The sequence below is a fragment of the Somniosus microcephalus genome, chromosome 10 (genome assembly GCF_052327205.1).
Source record: "Somniosus microcephalus isolate GS21.2 chromosome 10, FLI_Smic_1.0, whole genome shotgun sequence".
In the NCBI taxonomy this organism is placed as follows: Eukaryota; Metazoa; Chordata; class Chondrichthyes; order Squaliformes; family Somniosidae; genus Somniosus; species Somniosus microcephalus.
Genome location: NC_140996.1, coordinates 123,369,308 through 123,391,202, shown reverse-complemented (window position 1 = coordinate 123,391,202; position 21,895 = coordinate 123,369,308). Strand labels below are relative to the sequence as shown.

Here is a 21,895-nt window from a genome sequence, read left to right as displayed (position 1 = left end):
CGTGAAAGTCTCAGCCTCCTTTGGCACTGCTGCTCACTCATGTTGAGGCAGCTCATCCTCTGTTTGTAAACCCTCTGTCGGGGGTATCTCCTGCGGCGAGGTGCCTCGATGCGCTGGCGCCTTCTGCCCTGTGCAGCATCAAGTGGCTGAGCAGGAGGTTGGGGCTCCTGCTGCTGTCACTGCTGAGCTGCCTGGTTCTGCTGCTGCCGTGGTGCTCCTCATCCGAATCTGAGGTCCATGGTGAAAGAAAACAAATGGTTCCCATGCTGCTTGCAGACGCCTCCGTTGGGGAAGTGCTCATTGCAAGCGGGGAGAGGGGGTCCCACAGTTGATCGATTCAAGCTGCAGCACCTCTGACTTCGGAAGGCCTGCTAAAAGTGCTCAAAGACCTTTTAAAGCAAATTTCTACCACCTGCAACTAATCCCTGATGAAATCTCCTATTTAATGTTTGAGCTGTGGCTGTGAGGAGACCACCCACTTGTCAACCCACCAGGTTTAGCTGGCGTGGTTTAGGAGGGTCGTGGAACACGCTGAAATGGCCAAAAAATAATGAGGGCCTCTCAAAATAGGCTTAGAGAGGCCCTTAACGAGCATTTAAGCCTCTTAACAACCTCTCTGGCCAGCTGGAGGCGGGACCGTTTCCCGCCCTGCAAAACCGGCACCAGCAAAATCCTGCGGAGGCAGGTTCCAAGCCCGCACTCATTTTTTCTGATTTTCCCGCCTTTCCGGCCTCCAAACCCGCCTCCTCGTGTAATGATATCAGCAAATAGAGATGTTATTTGCCTGTTTGATTATCATGCCTTACCAACATAGTTGCATGTATTGATTACTTATGCCTGATCAGCAGAGGTCATGTGAGAGACAAGTAGTCGAGTTTAGTTTCGGTTTTGTTCTAGATGCATCACCAGCAGGGTGTCTCCTGAAATGCTGTATAAAGAGTTGAACAGACTTTAGATTAAAACTCATTCTCTTTCATAAATGTCTCATCATTGAACCCACAAAGAAATCAAAACATGGTGTCAGAAGTGGCTGAAAGAGATGAAGAGAAAAAAAATCTGAAGTTAAATCAGCTCTCCACAAATTAGCAAGCCAAAAGAGAACATCGTTGCTTACCATTAGAGAATAGCTAACGAAGTGAAAAATGGAAGGTTTACTCCCACTGGCGACACTTCAGTTGACAGGTAATGTGGCTGAAAATTGGAGGAGGTTCAAACAACGTTTGGGGTTGTATTTATCAGCAATTGGAGCTGACGAGAAAAGTAATGAAAGGAAATCCTCACTGTTCTTACATGTCGTGGGTGATGAAGCGCTGGAGGTGTATAATAACTTCACATTCGCTGCTAATGGAGACAAAATGAAACTAGATAAAATAATGGAACAGTTTGAGGCCTACTGCATACCTAAACGTAACGTGATGTTTGAGAGGCACAGATTTTTCACATGTGTACAGAAAACGGGAGAGACTATTGATCAGTATGTGACTGAACTGAGAAACCGAAGCAAATCGTGTGAATTTGGGGGACTGACAGACTTGCTGATAAAAGACAGACTGGTGTGTGGTATTCCAGATAAGGGTCTAAGGGAAAGACTGCTAAGAGAGCAAGATCTAGACCTGGGAAAAGCCATAGCACTGTGTAGGGCTACAGAGACTGTGAAGTTGCAGGCAAAGGAGCTGTTCAGTGACAATAGCTGCAACGTGGATGCAGTGAGAAAGAACGGATACAAACCGTTTAACAAAAAGAGCGCCAATGTGAAAAAAGAGGCGTGGCCAGCGAACGAAAATGAAAGGGACAATCGAAAGTCATGTAGTCGATGCGGTACACAGCATACACCAAGAAAGTGTCCAGCATATGGTAAAACATGCAATAGTTGCAACAAAAACAACCATTATGCCCGTTGCTGTAAGAACCAAGCGCAACAAAGCAAGGTCCATGCAGTAGATGAAAGCGACATAGAGGAGTTCAATGTAGATGTTGTGTCTGAAAACAAAGAAGAAAAAAGATACTGGATGTTGACACTAAAAGCGAATGACATACATATTCCATTTAAATTGGATACTGGAGCACAAGTTAATGTGATATCAGAGACTGATTTTAAGAAAATTAGACCCAGACCAAAGATACATGGAATAAAAGTGAAAGTGACAGGATACTCAGGTACTGATATACCAGTGAAAGGAAGATGCATTGTCAAAGTAACACACAAGGACAGAGAGCACACGCTAGCATTAATTGTGGTGCCAAAGGATGTGCAAGCCATACTAGGTTTAAAAGCCTGTGAGAGACTGAACCTGGTAAAGAGAGTCCTCGTTGTGGAAAGCGAAGGAGAGACAGTCTATGATGAACTGAATGTTGCGTACACACCGGGTAAGCTGATGTATACAGCAGACACGTTGTCCAGAGCTGTTGACCCAGGAGAGCCCGCAAACACAGTGAAAAGACTGATGTACAAGGCAAAAGACAGTGGAACTGACTTCTACCAGAGCATGCTTGTATACCGCACAACGCCGCTCGAGTGTGGTATGTCACCAGCCCAACTCCTTATGGGACGTATGCTAAGGTCAAACCTACCCATCCCGGAGAACCTCCTGAAAACAAAAGAGGGGGAGAAAGTGAGGAAGTTCAAAGAACAACAGAAAGAAAAGCAAAAGTACTACTATGACAGAGGAACACAAAACCTACCTGAACTCCACACTGGTGACCAAGTAAGGTTCAAAGACAAAACAAACACATGGACTCAGAAGGGAACTGTCCTGAGTGAAGTTCAACCAAGATCATACACCATTCAGACAGATGAGGGTGCTGTTCTGAGAAGAAATCGTCGAGATCTTCTCATGGGACCAGCCACAGCAGGTCAAGAGACTGATACTGTTGAACAACCTGATCACACAGCTGAGAACACATCATCTGAGGCAACAACTCAGATTCAAGGACAATCAATCAGAAAATCCTCAAGACACGTGAAGCCTCCTGAGAGACTCATTGAGCAAATTTAAGGACTATTGTTATAGAAGGAAGTAATGTTATCTTATTCTTTCTTCAAGTTCTAGTGTATTGACATATTTCACGTGAACACACAAAGCAAGGTTAAAAAACCTTGATCATGATAATGATAATGTAAGTTCATTAAGTGTTACAGTTAAAATGCAGATTAATACAAAGAAAACATGTTGTTAGTTAAAAGTAAAATACTTTTGTTTTAAGAAAAGGAGATGTAATGATATCAGCAAATAGAGATGTTATTTGCCTGTTTGATTATCATGCCTTACCAGCATAGTTGCATGTATTGATTACTTATGCCTGACCAGCAGAGGTCATGTGAGAGACAAGCAGTCGAGTTTAGTTTCGGTTTCGTTCTAGATGCATCACTAGCAGGGTGTCTCCTGAAATGCTGTATAAAGAGTTGAACAGACTTTAGATTAAAACTCATTCTCTTTCATAAATGTCTCATCATTGAACCCACAAAGAAATCAAAACACCTCGGGGCTCAGATAATCGCCCCCTATGTATCGTTCTTCCTGTTCTACAATCTGAGGCTTCCAGCAGGGAAGCTTCATTTGATGCAAGTGAGGATCGGATATAGGTTATAATACTGAGCCATATTCTCCATTCTTTGCTTCCTGAGAGCGGCGCTCCCCATTGACAGGACAGGATTATGGAATTTACCCTGTTACTTTTAATACCTATTAATTATGGCACTTCAAATTGATTACTGCAGACGCCAGTCAAACTAGAATATACATGCATCACCAGCCAATTACCCATGCCATTTCACGTTCACTTGGGCCCATAAATTGTCATTTTGTGAAACTGCGTTACAAAGACAGAGCATTATGTGAGCACGTTCTAATCCCAAACTCTTCAAGAGTGAATGTACCTCAAATAGAAAACTTAATCCAACTGCTTTTTATTTTGTGAACCACAGAGTTGAAAGTAAAATGTTATCAGATTAAAATTTGCTGTGTTGATCATTTTCTACTGTATAATCTTTCACGGAACATAATTCAAGCCATATGGTATAATAGAATGATTATTCTAAGAACTAGGACACTAAAGAGCTTGTGTCATTTCATTGAGCAAATTACAGTGACGAGAGTTGTGTTCGTCCATGGACAACGCTACATTATCAGATGTTGTGATATAAGATCATAGCGACAAATACTCACTTAAAGACCCTGGAACATGGGGCAAGTGTGCTACCTGGTGAGAGCCTTAAAATTAAAACAATCTGGTTAGAGCTTTGCAGTTTAAGTTTCTCTTTGACTTTCTCTGACGTGCGTTCTTTGGTTTTATGATTCAGCATTGCATTTGCTTTGTTTGCTGTTCCTCCATTTTGACCATGTTAAATGCTGAGTCTACTGATAACTTTAGCTTTCTCTGCTTCATCCTTAACTATTTCAGCACCGTTCATCGAATGCTTGTGACATCCAATTTTTCTTTCTATGTGAAATGGTTTATATTTGTCCATATCAAATTTTACCTGGCACTGTTGTGCCATTTAAATAATTTGTCAAATTCAATTTGTAGTTCCCAGGCTGCCTGCCTCCTCAAATTCAACTGTTGCTCCTAGTTTTTTATTGTTTGTAAATTTGACCAGTATGCATTAGGTTTTCCATCCAAGCTTTTAATATATTAGAAACAATAGAGATCCCAACACCAATCCCCAGGACACGCCACTGAACACTTCCCTAACAATTTCTTATCTACTTGCCGGTTTTACTTTAAATTCATACCAATTTAAGCTCTCATAATCTTTGGTAAAGGCTTTTTGGAAGACTAGGTACATCATTTAATAGGGCTTTCCACAGTACCTATAGTTACCATTTTTTAACATTTTCTGACTGGTTGGTTGTATATTTGTCAGTGGTTCCCTCACCTTTTTTCTGTAGGATTTATTTTTCCTCCTTCTTTTGCCTCTGTAGAACCATACCTCCCCAGAGGTCTGTGTCCTTTCCAACTCTGGCGTTAAAGTCGCCAAGGAGGATCAGCTTGTCGCCCGTTGGGACTCGCGACAGGGATTGTTCGAGGCTGGAGTAGAATTCCTCTTTGGTCTCGTCTGTGGCTTTCAGTGTTGGGGCGTACGCACTGATGACCGTAGCGCACTGGTTCCGGGCTAGGATGAGCCGAAGAGTCATGAGGCGCTCGTTTATACCGCTAGGAGAGTCTCTGAGACGCCCAACCAGTTCATTTTTTATGGCGAAGCTGACCTGGAGGCGGCGTTCTTCTTCAGGCTTGCCTTTCCAGAAGAAGGTGTAACCACCGCCTTGCTCCTTGAGCTGGCCTTCCCCTGCCCGCCGGTTCTCACTTAGGGTGGTGATGTCAATGTCGAAACGTCTGAGCTCCCGGGCAGCGATAGCAGTATGGCGTTTCGGTCTGTCACTGTTGGGGTTGTCCATGAGGGTCCTGACGTTCCAGGTCCCGAACTTCATTTTAAAGTGTGGAAGATGCCTGTGCGTGAATTCTTTTAATGTGGGGTGGCCATTGCACACCAGCTACCACACGGGCTTCACAGAGCAAGGTCTTGGCCCAATGGCAAGGGGATCCAAGACGATTGGAGACCAGGCTCTGCTACAACGACCTAGTACACACACAAACATAATGCTACTGTCCTCCTCCCTCCTTCCCGCAGGTCCTCTCTGCCTGGGTTTCGTAGGTTGCATTGTGGTCCTCCCGACCTCGCTGTTGGCCCATGCCACACCTTCCCTGGGCCCTGACCCCGCTGCTGGTCCACGCTGCGCCACTCCTGAGCCTTGACCTCGCTGCTGGGCTCGTCCGCGCTCCTGGGTCCCGGCCTCGGACATGAATGATGTTGTCTCTCATAGGATCAAATTAGCACTGATATTCTCGCGATCCCTGGCCCCGAGCTCCACTTGCGATCCACCAGTCACTAGATCACTAGTCTAGTGGAGAAGCGTAGTCTTGACAGCAGAGAGGTCTGGGAATTTGGGACCTAAGTTTAAGTGAAGAGCCAGTGCTCACTGAGAACAAAGAACAAAGGCAGAGAGGGGATAGGGAAAGTCAACTGCAACGGTACCCTCTTCCTGTCGAAATGCTTAGAACATGGCCTTGTCATAACCAACACCTTGTTCCGGCAGAGAGACATGTACAAAGCTTCATGGCAGCATCCTCGCTCCGAGCACTGGCATCTGCTGGACTACATCATCGTCCGAGCGAGGGACCGCAAGGACGTCCGCATCACCCGCGCCATGACAGGAGCTGATGACTGCTGGACACACCACCGTCTAATCCGCTCTGTCATCTCCATCAATATAGCCCCAAAACAGCGGTGGCAACAGAAACAATGCCGCAGGAAAATTAACGCTGGAGCACTCAAAGACCCCGCTAAGAAAGCCCTATTCAGCCTGTGCCTCACAAACAACCTGACGACTCTCAGTGATGCAGAGACACAGAGTGCCCACAGCGCCTGGTCTGCACTCAAGCCCTCCATAATCAGCACCTGTGAAGAGACGCTCGGTCACTCGACCAGGAAACACCAAGACTGGTTCGACGAGAACGACCAGGAGATCCAGGAGCTAATAAGTCGCAAGCGCAAGGCATTCCTGATCTGGAAACAGCAACAGAACTCGAGAGCAAGAAAGCAGCTCTACAGAAGCCTGAAGGCCGAGGTCCAACAAAAAACTCGCGACCTAAAGAACAGATGGTGGGTGAAGAAAGCGCAGGAGATCCAGCAGCTAGCCGACAACCACAACGTGCATGGATTCTTCAGCGCAGTCAAGACCATCTACGGCCCAAGCACCCAAGGCCCTATCCCACTGCGGGCCAAGAACGCAGAGGTACTCATCAAGGACAGAGAGGCAGTCAGTGCCCGCTGGAAGGAGCACTTCGAAGATCTCCTTAACCGCGACTCTGTCTTCGACGCGAGTGTCCTCAACTCCATCCCACAGCATGATACCTGCCACCATCTCAGCACAACCCCAGCCCGACATGAGGTTGAAAAGGCCATCCGACAACTGAAGAACAACAAGGCCTCAGGAGCAAATGGAATCCCCGCCAAGGCACTAAAGCATAGCGGAGAAGCACTACTGGCGTGAATTCATGAACTCATTTCTCTTATCTGGAAGGAGGAGAGCATGCCAGGGGATCTCAGAGATGCCGTAATTGTGACCATCTTCAAGAAAGGTGACAAGTCCGATTTGCGGTAATTACAGAGGCGTTTCCCTGCTGTCTGCCACAGGGAAAGTCATCGCAAGAATCCTCCTCAATCGCTTTCTCCCAGTGGCCGAAGAGCTCCTTCCAGAGTCGCAATGCGGATTCCGCCCACTAAGGGGCAGAATGGATATGATCTTCACCGCACATCAATTACAAGAGAAATGCAGGGAACAGCACCAACCACTGTACATGGCCTTCTTTGATCTCCCAAAGGCCTTTGACACTGTCAACCGTGAGGGATTATGGAGTGTCCTCCTCAAATTCGGCTGCCTTCAAAAGTTTGTCACCATCCTCCGCCTGCTTCATGACGACATGCAAGCCGTGATCCTGACCAATGGTTCCACCACAGACCCAATTCAGGTACGAACCGGGGTCAAGCAAGGCTGTGTCATCGCACCAACGCTCTTCTCGATCTTCCTTGCTGCAATGCTCCATCTCACCCTAGGTAAGCTCCCCACTGGAGTGGAGCTAATTTACAGAACAAACAGGAAACTGTTCAACCTCCGTCACCTCCAGTCCAGATCCAAGGCCGTCCCATCCTCTGTCATTGAATTACAGTATGCAGACGACGCTTGTGTCTGCGCTCACTTGGAGGTCGAACTCCAAAGCATCGTCAACACCTTCACCGAAGCGTACGAGAGCATGGGCCTTACACTAAGCATCCGTAAGACAAAGGTCCTCTACCAACCTGCCCCCACCAAACAGTACTGCCCCCCGATTATCAAAATCCACAACAAGGCCTTGGACAACGTGGACCACTTTCTTAACCTCGGGAGCCTACTGTCAACAAGGGCAGACGTCGACGGCGAAGTCCAACACCGCCTTCAGTGTGCCAGTGCAGCCTTCGGTCGCCTGAGGAAGAGAGTGTTTGACGACCAGGACCTCAAACCCGGCACTAAGCTCATGGTCTACAGAGCAGCAGTGATACCCGCCCTGTTGTATGCCTCAGAGACATGGACCATGTACAGCAGGCACCTCAAAGCACTGGAGAGGTACCACCAACGCTGCCTGCACAAGATCCTGCAAATCCATTGGCAGGATAGGCGCACCGACGTCAGTGTTCTTGCTCAGGCCAACATCCCCAGCATCGAAGCTTTGACCACGCTCAATCAGCTCCGATGGACGGGTCACATTGTTCGCATGCCCGATACGAGACTCCCAAAACAAGCGCTCTACTTGGAGCTCCGGCACGGCAAGAGAGCCCCAGGTGAGCAGAGGAAACGCTTCAAGGACACCCTCAAAGCCTCCTTGAAAAAGTGTAACATCCCCATCAACACCTGGGAATCCCTGGCCCAAGACTGCACAAAGTGGAGGAGAAGCATCCGGGAAGGCGCCGAACACCTCGAGTCTCTTTGCCGGGAGTAAGTGGAAGCCAAGTGCAAGGAGCGCACCCACCCGCCCCTTCAACCACCGTCTGCCCCACCTGTGACAGAGACTGTAGGTCCCGCATTGGACTCATCAGTCACCTGCGAACTCTTTTTTTAATGTGGAAGCAAGTCATCCTCGGCTCCGAGGAACTGCCTAAGAAGAAGAAGAAGAAGAACCGTAGATGTTAGCAGCACAGCAGGAGGTCATTTGACCCATTTGTGTCTGTGCCAGCCTTTTGCTAGAGTAAACCAAAACTAATCCTACTCTCTCCCCATAGCCCTGTATTTTCCTCTGCTTCAAGTATTTAACAAGTTTTCTCTTAAAAGATGCAAAAGCCTCTGCCTTAACCACTCCACATTCCACGCTCAAACAACCCACTGCATAAATACATTTCTCCTAACTGCTTTCTTAGTTGTCTAATTGACTATTTTAAATTGATATTCCCTTGACATTAGCTCCTCAAATCACAGAAAATAATCTTTCCCTATTCACTGTATCAAAATCCTTCATAATTTTTAAACATGTCTATTAAATACCCTCTTCGCCTTCTGGAAATAATCCCAGTATCTTATCTCTCCTCATTACTATAGTTTCCCATTCCTGGCATAATCCTGGTGAATCTATGCTTAATCCTGGTGAATCTATGCTGTGTGCTCTCTGTGGTTTTAATGTCCTTTCTATAATGAAGCTCCAAAATGGCACACAGTACTCTAACAAGTTGGCTGCCGTGTTTCCTACATTACAACAGTAACTCCATTTAAAAAAAATTACTTCATTGACTGTAAAGTGCTTTGAGATATCCGGTGATCATGAAAGGCGCTATATAAATGCAAGTCTTTCTTTCTTTTTACTCAGTGGCCCGGAATTTGCGGTCAGGATGACAGCGAGCTGGCAGCATTTGCCGTCATCCCGCCTTTGAAACTGACAGCAAATTTGGGATTTGGCGCATGTGCAGGCATATGCGGAAATCCCAAAATTGCGGTCTGTCAATGACAGCTCCACAGCTGGCTGCACTGTGCACCCCCGCCACCCTCTTCCCCCACCCCCCCCCCCCCCAGGGCCGTCAATCAGTGAAATCTCGTAAATCATTGAAACTGACGAAAACTTTGGCTCTTCCGCAGTAATTGTGCTATTAAATTCCCCACTAAATGTTAGTCCCAAAGGGATGAAGTGTAACTGGGGTTTTAACAGTGTATTGAATGCTAACGAAATGTTATAGGCTTGGAAAATTAATATTAATTTTGTGCATATTGAAATTTGTCTACTGTAATGAAAATTAAAAATAAAGAAACTTTCCAAAAAAATGTTTTTCAAATTTTTTAAACGTTTGTTCATCATTATTTCAGGTTTGCCTTTTTCCCCAAAGTATGAACCCCAATCTTTCTTTTGCTCTCTCTAACTATTTTAAAAAGTTAGAAATTTAAGGGCTCACTCACTTCCTTGTTTTCTGTCTGTGAGAATTCTGCCTATTGATTGGCTGCTTAGACAGCCTGTTAATGTCACAACAGTTCAAACAAGGGGACCCCCATTAAGTTCCGTTGAATTGAATTCAAGGTTGGAAAATCCAAAGATCTCGACACAGGGATTGCGAGATACTTGTCTGGAGCGAACTTCGGGGCCAGCAGCGGACGCCTTCATTTCACTGCTGAACACAAGTTCCGGGCCATTGGATTGTACACGTTGATCTTTATTTCTTTACTCTTGTGCTCAATGCTGTTGTATCCGTGTGTTAATAGAGACACGGAAGGCAGGAGTTGGTTTCACAGGTGTTTACTGAACAAAGTCTGGAGGTGAACTAACAGATACAAGACAATATACAGGCTTATATAGCCCGAGTGGCATTACAGTACACAGGGGGCTCTTAAAGGCACATACACCACAATTCCTCCCCTTTTAGACAACCAGTACATAATATTTTAAGTAATCATTAATTAACATGTTACAAGAACAATAATCTACACATTGCTGCAGTTAATCAATTATAAGTCAGTCTCTCTGGAGGCTTCCTGACTCGGTCCGGATAACGCCTCGGTGGTGTAGTAGTTTCTGGTGGTGTAGTAGGTTCTTTTGGCAAGGCTGATTCGGCTTGAATGCCAGTGTCGGGTTCATCTGGTTCCAGTATCACCGGATCGGAGGTAGATACTATGGGTATCTCTACTTCATCATTAGGCGTATAGAGTTGTGGTGTAGGTTGTCCCTTTTTGGATGACTCTATGATCTGGTCAGCATGGCGCCTTATTATGCTTTCTCCAATGTCCACGGTATACATCAGTGGTCCTAGTCGTGTGCAAATAGTTCCAGGCTGCCATTTCTCGGTACGGTAGTCCCGGGCCAAAACTTGTTGACCTATCTGGAAGGTTCTAGTTGGCCTTTCATTCATGCCTTGAAATTGCCGGTTCTCCACGTCCCTTCTGATGTTTGGCTTGATCAAATCCAGCCGGCATCTTAGGCTTCTATTGAAGAACATCATGGCGGGAGTTTGGTTTGTAACCACATGTGTTGCATTCCTGTATGCAAACAAGAAGTTATCTACCTTATGCTGAAGTTTTATGTCTTCATTACCCATGGCCTTTATGGCCTTCTTGAAGGTCTGGACAAACCTTTCAGCCAATCCATTGGTGGCGGGATGGTATGGGGCGGACGTGTAGTGCTTAACCCCATTGTTTTTTAAGAACTTCCTGAATTCTTCGGACACAAACTGCGGCCCATTATCAGAACAGATCTGTTCAGGCAGCCCATTCCTGGCAAATATGGTCCTTAATACTGTGATGGTTTTTTCCGTGGTGGTGGAGGACATCTTTATTACCTCCCGCCACTTGGAGTGTGCATCAACCGCGATTAAGAACATTGAGTCCATAAATGGACCAGCAAAGTCGATGTGTACCCTTTGCCATGGAGATGAGGGCCACTCCCATGGATGTAGAGGGGCTTGTGGCGGGGCGTTTTGGACCTTCTGGCATCCTAGGCAGCTCTTGGTCATTTCTTCGATGTCTCCATCGATACCTGGCCACCACACAAACGCTCTGGCTAGGTTCTTCATTTTCACTCCACCCAGATGCCCCTCGTGAAGTTCCTTTAGCACTTTATCCTGGAGTTTGGGTGGAATCACCACTCTGGATCCACACATCAAGGTTCCTCGGCACACTGACAGCTGTTCTCTTCTTTGCGAAAATGCTGGCAACAGTGGTTCGCCATGTGCTGGCCATCCCTTCACCGTTAAATCGTAGACTCATGAGAGAGTCGGGTCATTTCTCGTTTCCTTTTCAATGGCAGAATTTGTTACTGGTAGACATTCCACTATGGTTGAGTGGAACATCTCCACTGGGTCTACTGTAGGTGCCTCTTCTACCGTTGGCAACGGTAGGCGCGATAACCCGTCAGCATTCCCATGCTGTTTTGATCCTTTGTATTCTATGTCATATTGGTGTGCCCCTAGGAAAAGGGACCACCTCTGTAGCCTTTGCGCTGTCATAATGGGAACACCCTTTTTAGGGTTGAATATGGAGACGAGGGGTTGATGGTCAGTCAACAAGGTAAATTTTTGTCCGTGTAGGTAATGGTTGAATTTCTTCACTCCCCATACCAGGCTGAGTGCTTCCCTGTCGATCTGGGCATAGTTACGCTCAGCTGAGTTCAATGAGCGTGATGCAAAAGCTATCGGCCGCTCCGAGCCATCAGGGAATCTATGCGATAATACCGCTCCTACGCCGTAAGGGGATGCATCGCACGCCAGTCTGATTGGCAGTGATGGGTTGTAATGAGCCAAAACTTCCTTGGACGTGATCAAGCCTTTCCATTTATGGAAGGCACGTTTACTGTCTTCGCTCCATTTCCAAATTACTCCCGTTTGTAGCAGTTTGTTAAGAGGGTGTAGAAGAGTTGACAAGTTCGGTAAAAATTTATGATACTAATTTATCATTCCCAGGAACGACCTTATTTGTGAGACATTTTCAGGTGCTGGGGCTTTTATGACCGCTTCAATTTTTTCAGGTGACTTATGCAACCCTTCCTCGTTAATTATGTGGCCACAATATGATATTTGTTTCTGGAAAAATTCACACTTGGGGCGATTTGCTCGTAGGCCCCGTTCTCTCAGCCTAGTGAGCACCTGCTCCAAATTGGCAAGGTGCTCGTTGTCGTTTTCTCCTGTTACAAGGATGTCGTCTAGGTAGCATTGAGTCCCCGGAATCCCTTGGAGGACTTGCTCCATAGCTCTTTGCCAGATAGCTGGAGCTGATGCTACTCCGAAAACCAGTCGATTGTACTGGTACAGGCCTTTGTGTGTATTTATCGTGAGATACTTTTTAGAGGCCTCTTCAACCTCCATCTGTAGATATGCCTGTGCCAAGTCAATTTTGGTGAAACGTTTCCCTCCGGATAGTGAGGCGAAAATATCTTCTATCCTCGGAAGGGGATACTGTACCGTGTGAAGGACCGGGTTTACAGTCACCTTGAAGTCCCCACAGATGCGAATTTTTCTCTGTTCTTCAGATTTACCATTATTCAATGTTTTCTTCATGACCGGGATGATGGGTGTTGCCCACTCGCTCCAATCTATCTTGGATAATACGCCTGCCTTTTCCAAATTCTCCAGCTCTGCCTCGACTGCTGGACGAATTGCGTATGGCACCGGCCTTGCCTTAAAAAACTTGGGAATTGCCGCATCTTCCACTTTTATTGAGGCGGTGATGCCTTTCAAGGTTCCTAGTTGCCGTTGAAACACTTCCTTGGCGTTGGCCAAGATGCCTTTTAATCGTTCAGATATGACGTCATCATCATTTTTTTTCTTACTGGTCACCGTCAGTGCCTGAATGGAGTGCCAGTCTAAACGTATCTTCCTGATCCATTCACGTCCCAACAGTGGTGGACCACCATCTTGCAGAACGTATAAATACAACTTCTGTATTTCCTTGCCGTTGTATACAACAGGCACCCTTATTTTCCCTTTGGGGTATACTTTCTGCCCCGTATATGTTTTCAAGATAATGGATGTGTCTTTCAAAGGTATATGCGGAAATAGCCGCTCGTAATCCCGTCGACTTATGACGGTCAGAGCTGATCCTGTAGCTAGCTCCATTTTAACTGGGGACCCCGCTATCGTGAGGGTAACCCAAATGGTCTGGTAATCTTCTTTGGCAATTACATTATGTAATTTGAGACAGCTTAGTCTCGTGTTTCCGGAGTCGCTATTGCTCTTCTGGTCTTCGGAGCTACTGTCCGTCACCATTTGTATCTTCCTGTACTTTTCCTTATTGATTTTTTTCCTGTCCGTGGATTTTTTGTGTCCAGATCGGCATACCCGTGCAATGTGTCCAATCTTTCCGCATTGCCTGCATGCTTTGTCCTTGAACCAGCAGTCCCTCTGGTCATGGGTGGATCTGCCGCAGCGATAACATCTCTCGAAACCCTGTGTCATTTCATGGGTGCCGAAGTCCTGTGTCTTTTGCTGTATCTCTGCAGCTCCTCTTGCGGCTGCTTCGTATGATACAGCCATACTGAAAGCCTTGTCCAGTGTCAAATCTTTCTCAGAAAGTAGCCTTTTCTGTGTTCCTTCACTTAGGAGACCGCAGACGAATTTGTCTCGAAGAGAATCTGCCAGTCCTGCCCCGAATTGGCAGTGCTTTGATAGCTTCCTTAATTCGATGAGGTAATCAGCGTTACTTTCATTCTTGTGCTGATTCCTCTTGAAGAATTTGAATTGTTCCGCTATCAGCAGCGGTGTTGGGTTTAAGTGCTCCTGTAGGGTATCAACAATCTCCTTAAAATTCTTGTCCTTTGATTTGGCTGGAGTGATTAAGTTTCGTAACAGCCCGTATGTCCTTGCGCCCATTAGATTTAGAAGTACTGATGCCTTTTTATCATTTTCTATTCCATTTGCTGTGCAATATACCTCCACTCTTTCCACATATGTGGTCCAATCCTCTATATCGTTATCGAAAGCATTAATATTGCCAGCCTTAGGCATCCTGGAAAAAAAATGGCGCTTCCCACGCTTTCCTTTCTTCCCTGCAGAAAAAAATGGCGCTTCCCGCGCTTTCCCGCCGCTGCTGCTGCTGACAACGCTGTTTTCCGCGGTTTTTATTTACAGGTGGAGACTCGTTCCCGCCGGACTCTCTGGGACTTTTCCCCCCCTCTGCTTGGTCCGAACGCCGACCTGCTTTGCAGCGCCGGCCGTCTCCCGAGTGCTCCCCCCCTCTGTCTCTGTTTGCCTCCGCCTTCGCTGCTCGGCCCCGCTGCAGAGCCAGCCGATGGAGCCCCAGCCCGCCGCCCAGGAAGGATTATTGCAGTACCTGCCACCAGCTCGGCTAGCTGGTGAAACCACAGGTTTTTTTTTTCTTTCTTGCTTTTCTTCGACTTTCGTCTGAGGAATCGATCTCCTTGAGGTGCTGCCGAATTGCAGGTAAGTCCGTTTCCAATTCGTCGCCACTGTTGTATCCGTGTGTTAATAGAGACACGGAAGGCAGGAGTTGGTTTCACAGGTGTTTACTGAACAAAGTCTGGAGGTGAACTAACAGATACAAGACAATATACAGGCTTATATAGCCCGAGTGGCCATTACCGGCATTACAGTACACAGGGGGCTCTTAAAGGCACATACACCACAAATGCCCCTATGTATAAAACCCAAAATGCTTTTGGCCTTTTTTTATGACTTTATCTACCTGAACTTGCACGTTCAGAGAGCTAGGTAGTTGAACCTATTAGGTCTTTCTGTTTATCCAGACGTTTCAATGTCTTTCTGTTGCATTTATAGTCCCATTCCTTGTTTTTCCGCTCAATGTATTATCTCACACTTTCTGGTATACCAGAGCATGGTAGGAATAGGGACATTTAAGCAGGGCTTTCCCTAAGTTCAGATGCACCACCTTCCTGCTGTCATGTCCTGTCCCCTACTCATTCACTCCCACACAGGTAAACACACAAATATTAGGTATGGGTGGGAGGGGGGTTGGCGGGGGGGAGGTTTGCAGGAGGGTAGATTTTCAACTTACCACCTGCAATTAAATCAGTGGACATGCAAATCAGGCAGTTTCTATAATGAACAGCCAATCCAGTGTCAGTTTTATGCCTGAGCAGCAAGTAGAAAATATATCTTACAATGCAAGCTCTGTTTGAAGGTGTATAAGGCGCACCAATGCCCTTCTCGATCTTCCTTGCTGCAATGCTCCATCTTGCCCTCAGTAAGCTCCCCACTGGAGTGGAGCTAATTTACAGAACAAACGGGAAACTGTTCAACCTCCGTCGCCTCCAGTCCAGATCCAAGGTCGTCCCATCCTGTTGTCGAATTACAGTATGCAGACAACGCTTGCGTCTGTGCTCACTCGGAGGTCGAACTCCAAACCATCGTCAACACCTTCACCGAAGCGTACGAGAGCATGGGCCTTACACTAAACATCCATAAGACAAAGGTCCTCTACTAACCTGCCTCCGCCAAACAGTACTGCCCCCCCAATTATCAAAATCCACAACAAGGCTTGGACAACGTGGACCACTTTCCATACCTCGGGGGCCTACTGTCAACAAGGGCAGACGTCGATGACAAAGTCCAACACCGCCTTCAGTGTGCCAGTGCAGCCTTCGTTCGCCTGAGGAAGAGAGTGTTTGAAGACCAGGACCTCAAACCCGGCAGTAAGCTCATGGTCTACAGAGCAGCAGTGATACTCGCTGTGCTGTATGCCTCAGAGACATGGACCATGTACAGCAGGCACCTCAAAGCACTGGAGAGGTACCACCAATGCTGCCTCTGCAAGATCCTGCAAATCCATTGGCAGGATAGGCGCACCAATGTCAGTGTTCTTGCTCAGGCCAACATCCCCAGCGTCGAAGCTTTGACCACGCTCAATCAGCTCCGATGAACGGGTCACATTGTCCGCATGCCCGATACGAGACTCCCAAAACAAGCGCTCTACTCAGAGCTCCGGCACGGCAAGAGAGCCCCAGGTAGGCAGAGGAAACACTTCAAGGACACCCTCAAAGCCTCCTTGAAAAAGTGTAACATCCCCATCGACACCTGGGAATCCCTGGCCCAAGACCGCACAAAGTGGAGGAGAAGCATCTGGGAAGGCGCCGAACACCTCGAGCCTCTTCGCTGGGAGCAAGCGGAAGCCAAGCGCAGGCAGCACAAGGAGCGCACATCAACTCAAGCACCCCACCCACCCGCCCCTTCAACCACCGTCTGCCCCACCTGTGACAGAGACTGTAGGTCCTGCATTGGACTCATCAGTCACCTGCGAACTCATTTTTAATGTGGAAGCAAGTCATCCTCAGTTCCGAGGGACTGCCTAAGAGAAAGAAGATTGGGGAACCAGCTTTCTCTCAGTTTGGGCCAAGAAGAGCAGCAAGGCAGAACCACACAGCATCCTATGTTCCTCTTACCATATTTTTCAAGCGTCATCGCTGCTACACACATCCCAGATGCAGTTACTGAGCTTAATGAGGTAGCTTTGGTTGTGACACAGATGAGGATGAGCAAGTGGCAATGACAGTGACGGGAGAAGCAGGGACCAGATCACTACATGAGTACCATCTACAAAACTGCACTCTTGGGAACCCTGACACCCAGGAAAAGTTCTGTACTTTGTCAAAACATTTGCCTCCTTTCCATGGGGAAAGGGATGAACATATTACATTTTGCAAATAAGGTATCTGTCACATTGTGTAAATCTCAACATGTCCCAGGTTTGCCAGCAAGTTAAGTTCAGTGAACTGAGTATTATTTCATTTGGTGGTGAGATGGTGCTGAAGCATTCAAGGTGCTGAAGCACCGTTTTCAATAAGTGCTTGGTGATTCAGAGCTATAAACCCCAAATTATGAAAGGAGTTCATAATGCTTGTCTGTGACACTGTGTGGCACGTATTTCAATAAAATATGTGCAAGTCCTCTCAAGCAAGCCAAAGTTTTCCTAGTCTATAATTAGTTATTTTGCACAAGTTCGACAGTCAATTTTCAAATGTTCAAAATTCTTGCAAATATTATTGTGGCACAATCCTTAAGGGATGGACAATAAATGCCGGCCTTGCCCATAACGCTCACATCCTGGGAATGAATGAACAAAAAAATCATATACAGCGCCCAGTACATATGCCTAGCAATATCCAGTGCAATTACTGAGTCATTAGAATTAATGCTGTTAATCATTTTGCTACAAAGGGAATACAGATAATTTCTTGAATTGTTGCCTGATTCCCCTTGTCCAGTGACTGAGCTAAACCTTTATGTTGCAAAAATTCCGCACTGTCTGTAGTTTGAAAAAGTATAACGAGCATTTTCCTATGCTGGTTACCAAGTTCCATGTTCCACTTTTGTAACCAGTTTGAAAACGTTACTGAAATCTGCCAGACATTCGTCTTGTTCCTGTATTCAAGTGGAAGATTTTGAATCTTAGGAAAACAGCAAGGGTTTGCAGATCTGCCAATAAATATAGTATGGCTTATTTATCCTAGGCATGTTGCAACAGAACAACACTGATAGTTTTTTGTTCCTTCTGTGGCAGAAATGTCTTTGAATGTTATTAGAACATTTGTCATGTTACAATCGCTTATTTGAAGTAAACAAACAGAGTTTAACAGATCTTGCATTTGGGACTTGAGCACATAAATCTAAGCTGACACTCCAGTGCAGTGCTGAGGGAGTGCTGCACTGTCGGAGGTGCCGTCTTTCGGATGAGACATTAAACCGAGGCCCCGTCTGTTTTCTCAGGTGGACATAAAAGATCCCATGGCACTATTTTGAAGAGGAGCAGGGGAGTTATCCCCGGTGCCCTAGCTAATATTTATCCCTCAATCAACATAACAAAAACAGATTATCTGATCAATATCACATTGCTGTTTGTGGGAGCTTGCTGTGCGCAAATTGGCTGCTGCGTTTCCCACATTACAAGTGACTCCACTACAAAAAGTACTTCATTGGCTGTAAAGCGCTTTGAGACGTCTGGTGGTCGTGAAAGGCACTATATAAATGTAAGTCTTTCTTTCTTGTGAGTTGAGGTATTACTGTTTGGATATTGCTGTATCCTATACACATTTTCCCCAGATGGAGTTCACCCATATAATTCATTCTCTAATGCTCAATATTGTGTGTAAAATCTGATATGCATTGAAAGAAGAAATACGTCCTCCTTTAGTTTCCCATTCAGTCGGTATAATTGCATGCAATCAGTTATGTTATTTACTCATCAGATACGTCACAGAATAATGGTACCCTGACAGAGACAACAACAACTGCTTGTATTTATATAGTGCCTTTAACCAAGGGAAAAAAGTCCCAAAACAACCTTGCTGAGACACAACTGACCACAGCATTCTTATTTAAATTATATCTACCCTAATTCTCTGAACTCACAATAAAGAAAGGCAGAAATATCCTTGTTTGTTTGTTACAGAGGACATCTGCATACAAAAGATTGCCTCCCACAGGCCAATCATACACTCTAGGGTCTGTTTTCCACATGGCCTTCCTTGCACCTATTCAGTTTTTTCATGCTGGGCAGAGGCCTCCACCTTTTGAGTTCTTAATGGCTGGTTGTTTTGACCCCAATCACATTGATTTGAAAGCACCATCTTCTATGGAAATATAAGAATTAGAATTTTGCTTTATTCAAATTGGACTGAACATGAACTGAAGGACTGTGTCACAATAAATTTTGCAAGAGTTTTGAAACTGGCTGTCAAACTTGTGCAAAATTAATTGATTGTGGACCACAACTTGAGAGGATTTGCATATATTTAATTGCATTATATGTCGCACACATAATGCAATATTAATAGCTGACACTAATGTCTAAATAGAAAATGGGCTTGGCAAAACAATGCAGCACAAACCAGAAGTCTGGAGAAGTGTAATTAACTACTGAAGTCATAGCCGGTGGTAAATTGTTGTATATCATTGTAATTTTTTTGCCAGCAGTACATTGTAAGTTATTGATGTGCTTTCTCTGCTGTTCAAGCTACTTTGGAAATAATTGGACCACGCTGTTCTTGCATCACCAGCACACTGACCTGACCTTTCTCAAGATCAGGTCGCTTAAGTAACTTGACCACCCTCCTTGTGCATCTTGGCCCAGGCACAGGGAGCATGGTGATGGAGAGGGTGAGATACCTGGCGCAACCAGATCTTAAGGGTATTTGTGAAAATTTAATAGGATAGCTACAAAATGGTAAGTGGCCCCATGGGGAGAAATGTTCTTCCAAAATTTGGAAAGGATGAAAATATTTTTTAAGTATTTGTTAGCCTTTCTAAAGGCTGTATTGGGTGGGGAAGGGAGAGAAGTAGCAGGCCAAAAACAAGTGCACACCCAATCCCCTGTTTAGAAGTTAAGAACATAAGAAATAGGAGCGGGAGTAGGCCATACGGACTCTCGAGCCTGCTCCGCCATTCAATAAGGTCATGGCTGAACTTCTACATCAACTCCATTTTCCTGTCCCATCCCTTGATTCCATTAGTGCCCAAAAATCTATCGATCTCAGTCTTGAATACACTCATCGACTGAGCATCCACAACCCTCTGGGGAATAGAATCCCAAAGATTCACAACCCTCTGAGTGAAGAGAGTTCTCCTCATCTTGGTCCTAAATGGCTGACCCCTTATCCTGAAACTATGACCCCTAGTTCTAGACTCTCCAGCCAAGGGAAACAGCCTCTCAGCATCTACCCTGTCAAGCCCTCTAAGAATTTTATACATTTCAATGAGATCACCGTTCACTCTTCTAAACTCCAGAGAATATAGGCCCATTCTACTCAAGCTCTCCTCATAGGACAGCCCTCTCATCCCAGGAATCAATCTAGTGAACCTTTGCTACACCCACTCCAAGGCAAGCACATGCTTCCCTAGGTAAGGAGACCAAAACTGTACATGGTACTCCGGGTGTGGTCTTACCAAAGCTCTATATAATTGCAGCAAGACTTCCTTAATCTTTATTCCAACCTCCTTGCAGTAAAGGCTAACATACCATTTTTTTTGCCCTTCCTAATTTCTTGCTGCACCTGCATATTAACTTTCTGTGATTTGTGTACAAGGATCCCCAAATCCCTCTGAATACCAACATTTACTAGTCCCTTGCCTTTTAAAAAATATCCTGCTTTTCCATTCTTCCTACCAAAGTGGATAATTTCACACTCTGCCTGCGCCCCCCCCCCCCATAATACTCCATCTGCCACCATTCTTGCCCAATCACTAAACGGTCTATATCCCTTTGTAGCCTCTTTACGTCCTCCTAACAGCTTACTTTTCCCACCTAGCTTTATATTTGTTAAGTCTGTGTGTCCCAGTTATGCTTATTATAATCACTGGACACAGACCACAAGAATCTCTCTCCCGCCCCCGGTCCTCTCTCTCCCCCCCCCGGTCTCTCTCTCCGCGCCCCCGGTCGCGCTCTTCCCCTCCCGGTCGCGCTCATCCCCCCCCGGTCGCCGCTCTCCCCCCCCCCCCGGTCGCGCTCTCCACCCCCCCCCCCCCCCGGTCGCGCTCTCCGCCCCCGGTCGCGCTCTCTCCCCCCCCCCCCCGGTTGCGCTCTCCCCCCCCCTGGTCGTGCTCTCTGCCCCCGGTCCGCGCTCTCCCCCCGCCCCCCCGGTTGCCCACCCCCCCCAGTTGCGCTCTCACCCCCCCAAGTCGCACATCTCCCCCCCCCAGTCGCGCTCTCCCCCCCCAAGTCGCACTCTCCCCCCCCCAGTCGCACTCTCCCTCCCCCAGTCGCTCTCTTTCCCCCCCCAGTCACTCTCCCCCACCCCCCCCCCAATTTGCTCTCTCCTTCCCACACAGACAGACAGACAAACTCATTTATATATATTATTAAAATAATTTCTACTTTTTTTCATAACAACATGTCCTCAAAAAAACCCTCGGCACCCGCCGGGCACTTCAGCTAGTTACAGTATACAGCAGCCAAGAGATAGTACATCTCTTAAGGTAGTTCTCTTAAGGTGGAACAGGTTACATACACCCACAATCCTCCCTTTTAGCTTAACAGTTATATCCCCATTTAACATAACATAATAACATATAGATATACTAGCTGAAGTGCCCGGCGGTGCCGAGGGTGTTTTGAGGACATGTTGTTATGAAAAAAGTAGAAATTATTTTAATAATATATATAAATGAGTTTGTCTGTCTGTCTGTGTGTGGAAGGAGAGAGCGGACTGGGGGGGGGGGGGAGAGAGTGACTGGGGGGGGACGAGAAAGCGACTGGGGGAGGGAGAGCGCGACTGGGGGGGCGATGGGGGGGGGACCGATATGGAACGTGGGGGCGGGGGGGAGAGGCGACCGGGCAGAGAGCCGGGGGGGGGGAGAGCGCAACTGGGGGGGGTGGGCAACCGGGGGTGGCGGCGGGAGAGCGCGACCGGGGCAGAGAGCACGACCGGG

At 46.6% G+C, this 21,895-nt stretch overlaps 1 protein-coding gene and 1 pseudogene across 1 annotated transcript in view; both read left to right on the top strand.

Annotated features, from left to right (window-relative positions):
• Positions 1–21,895, top strand: part of LOC147111681 (deuterosome assembly protein 1-like) — a 227,163-nt gene that overhangs the window by 52,044 nt on the left and 153,224 nt on the right. The gene's annotated exons all lie outside the window — the stretch shown is intronic.
• LOC147111682 (uncharacterized) lies at positions 5,331–9,792 on the top strand (annotated as a pseudogene).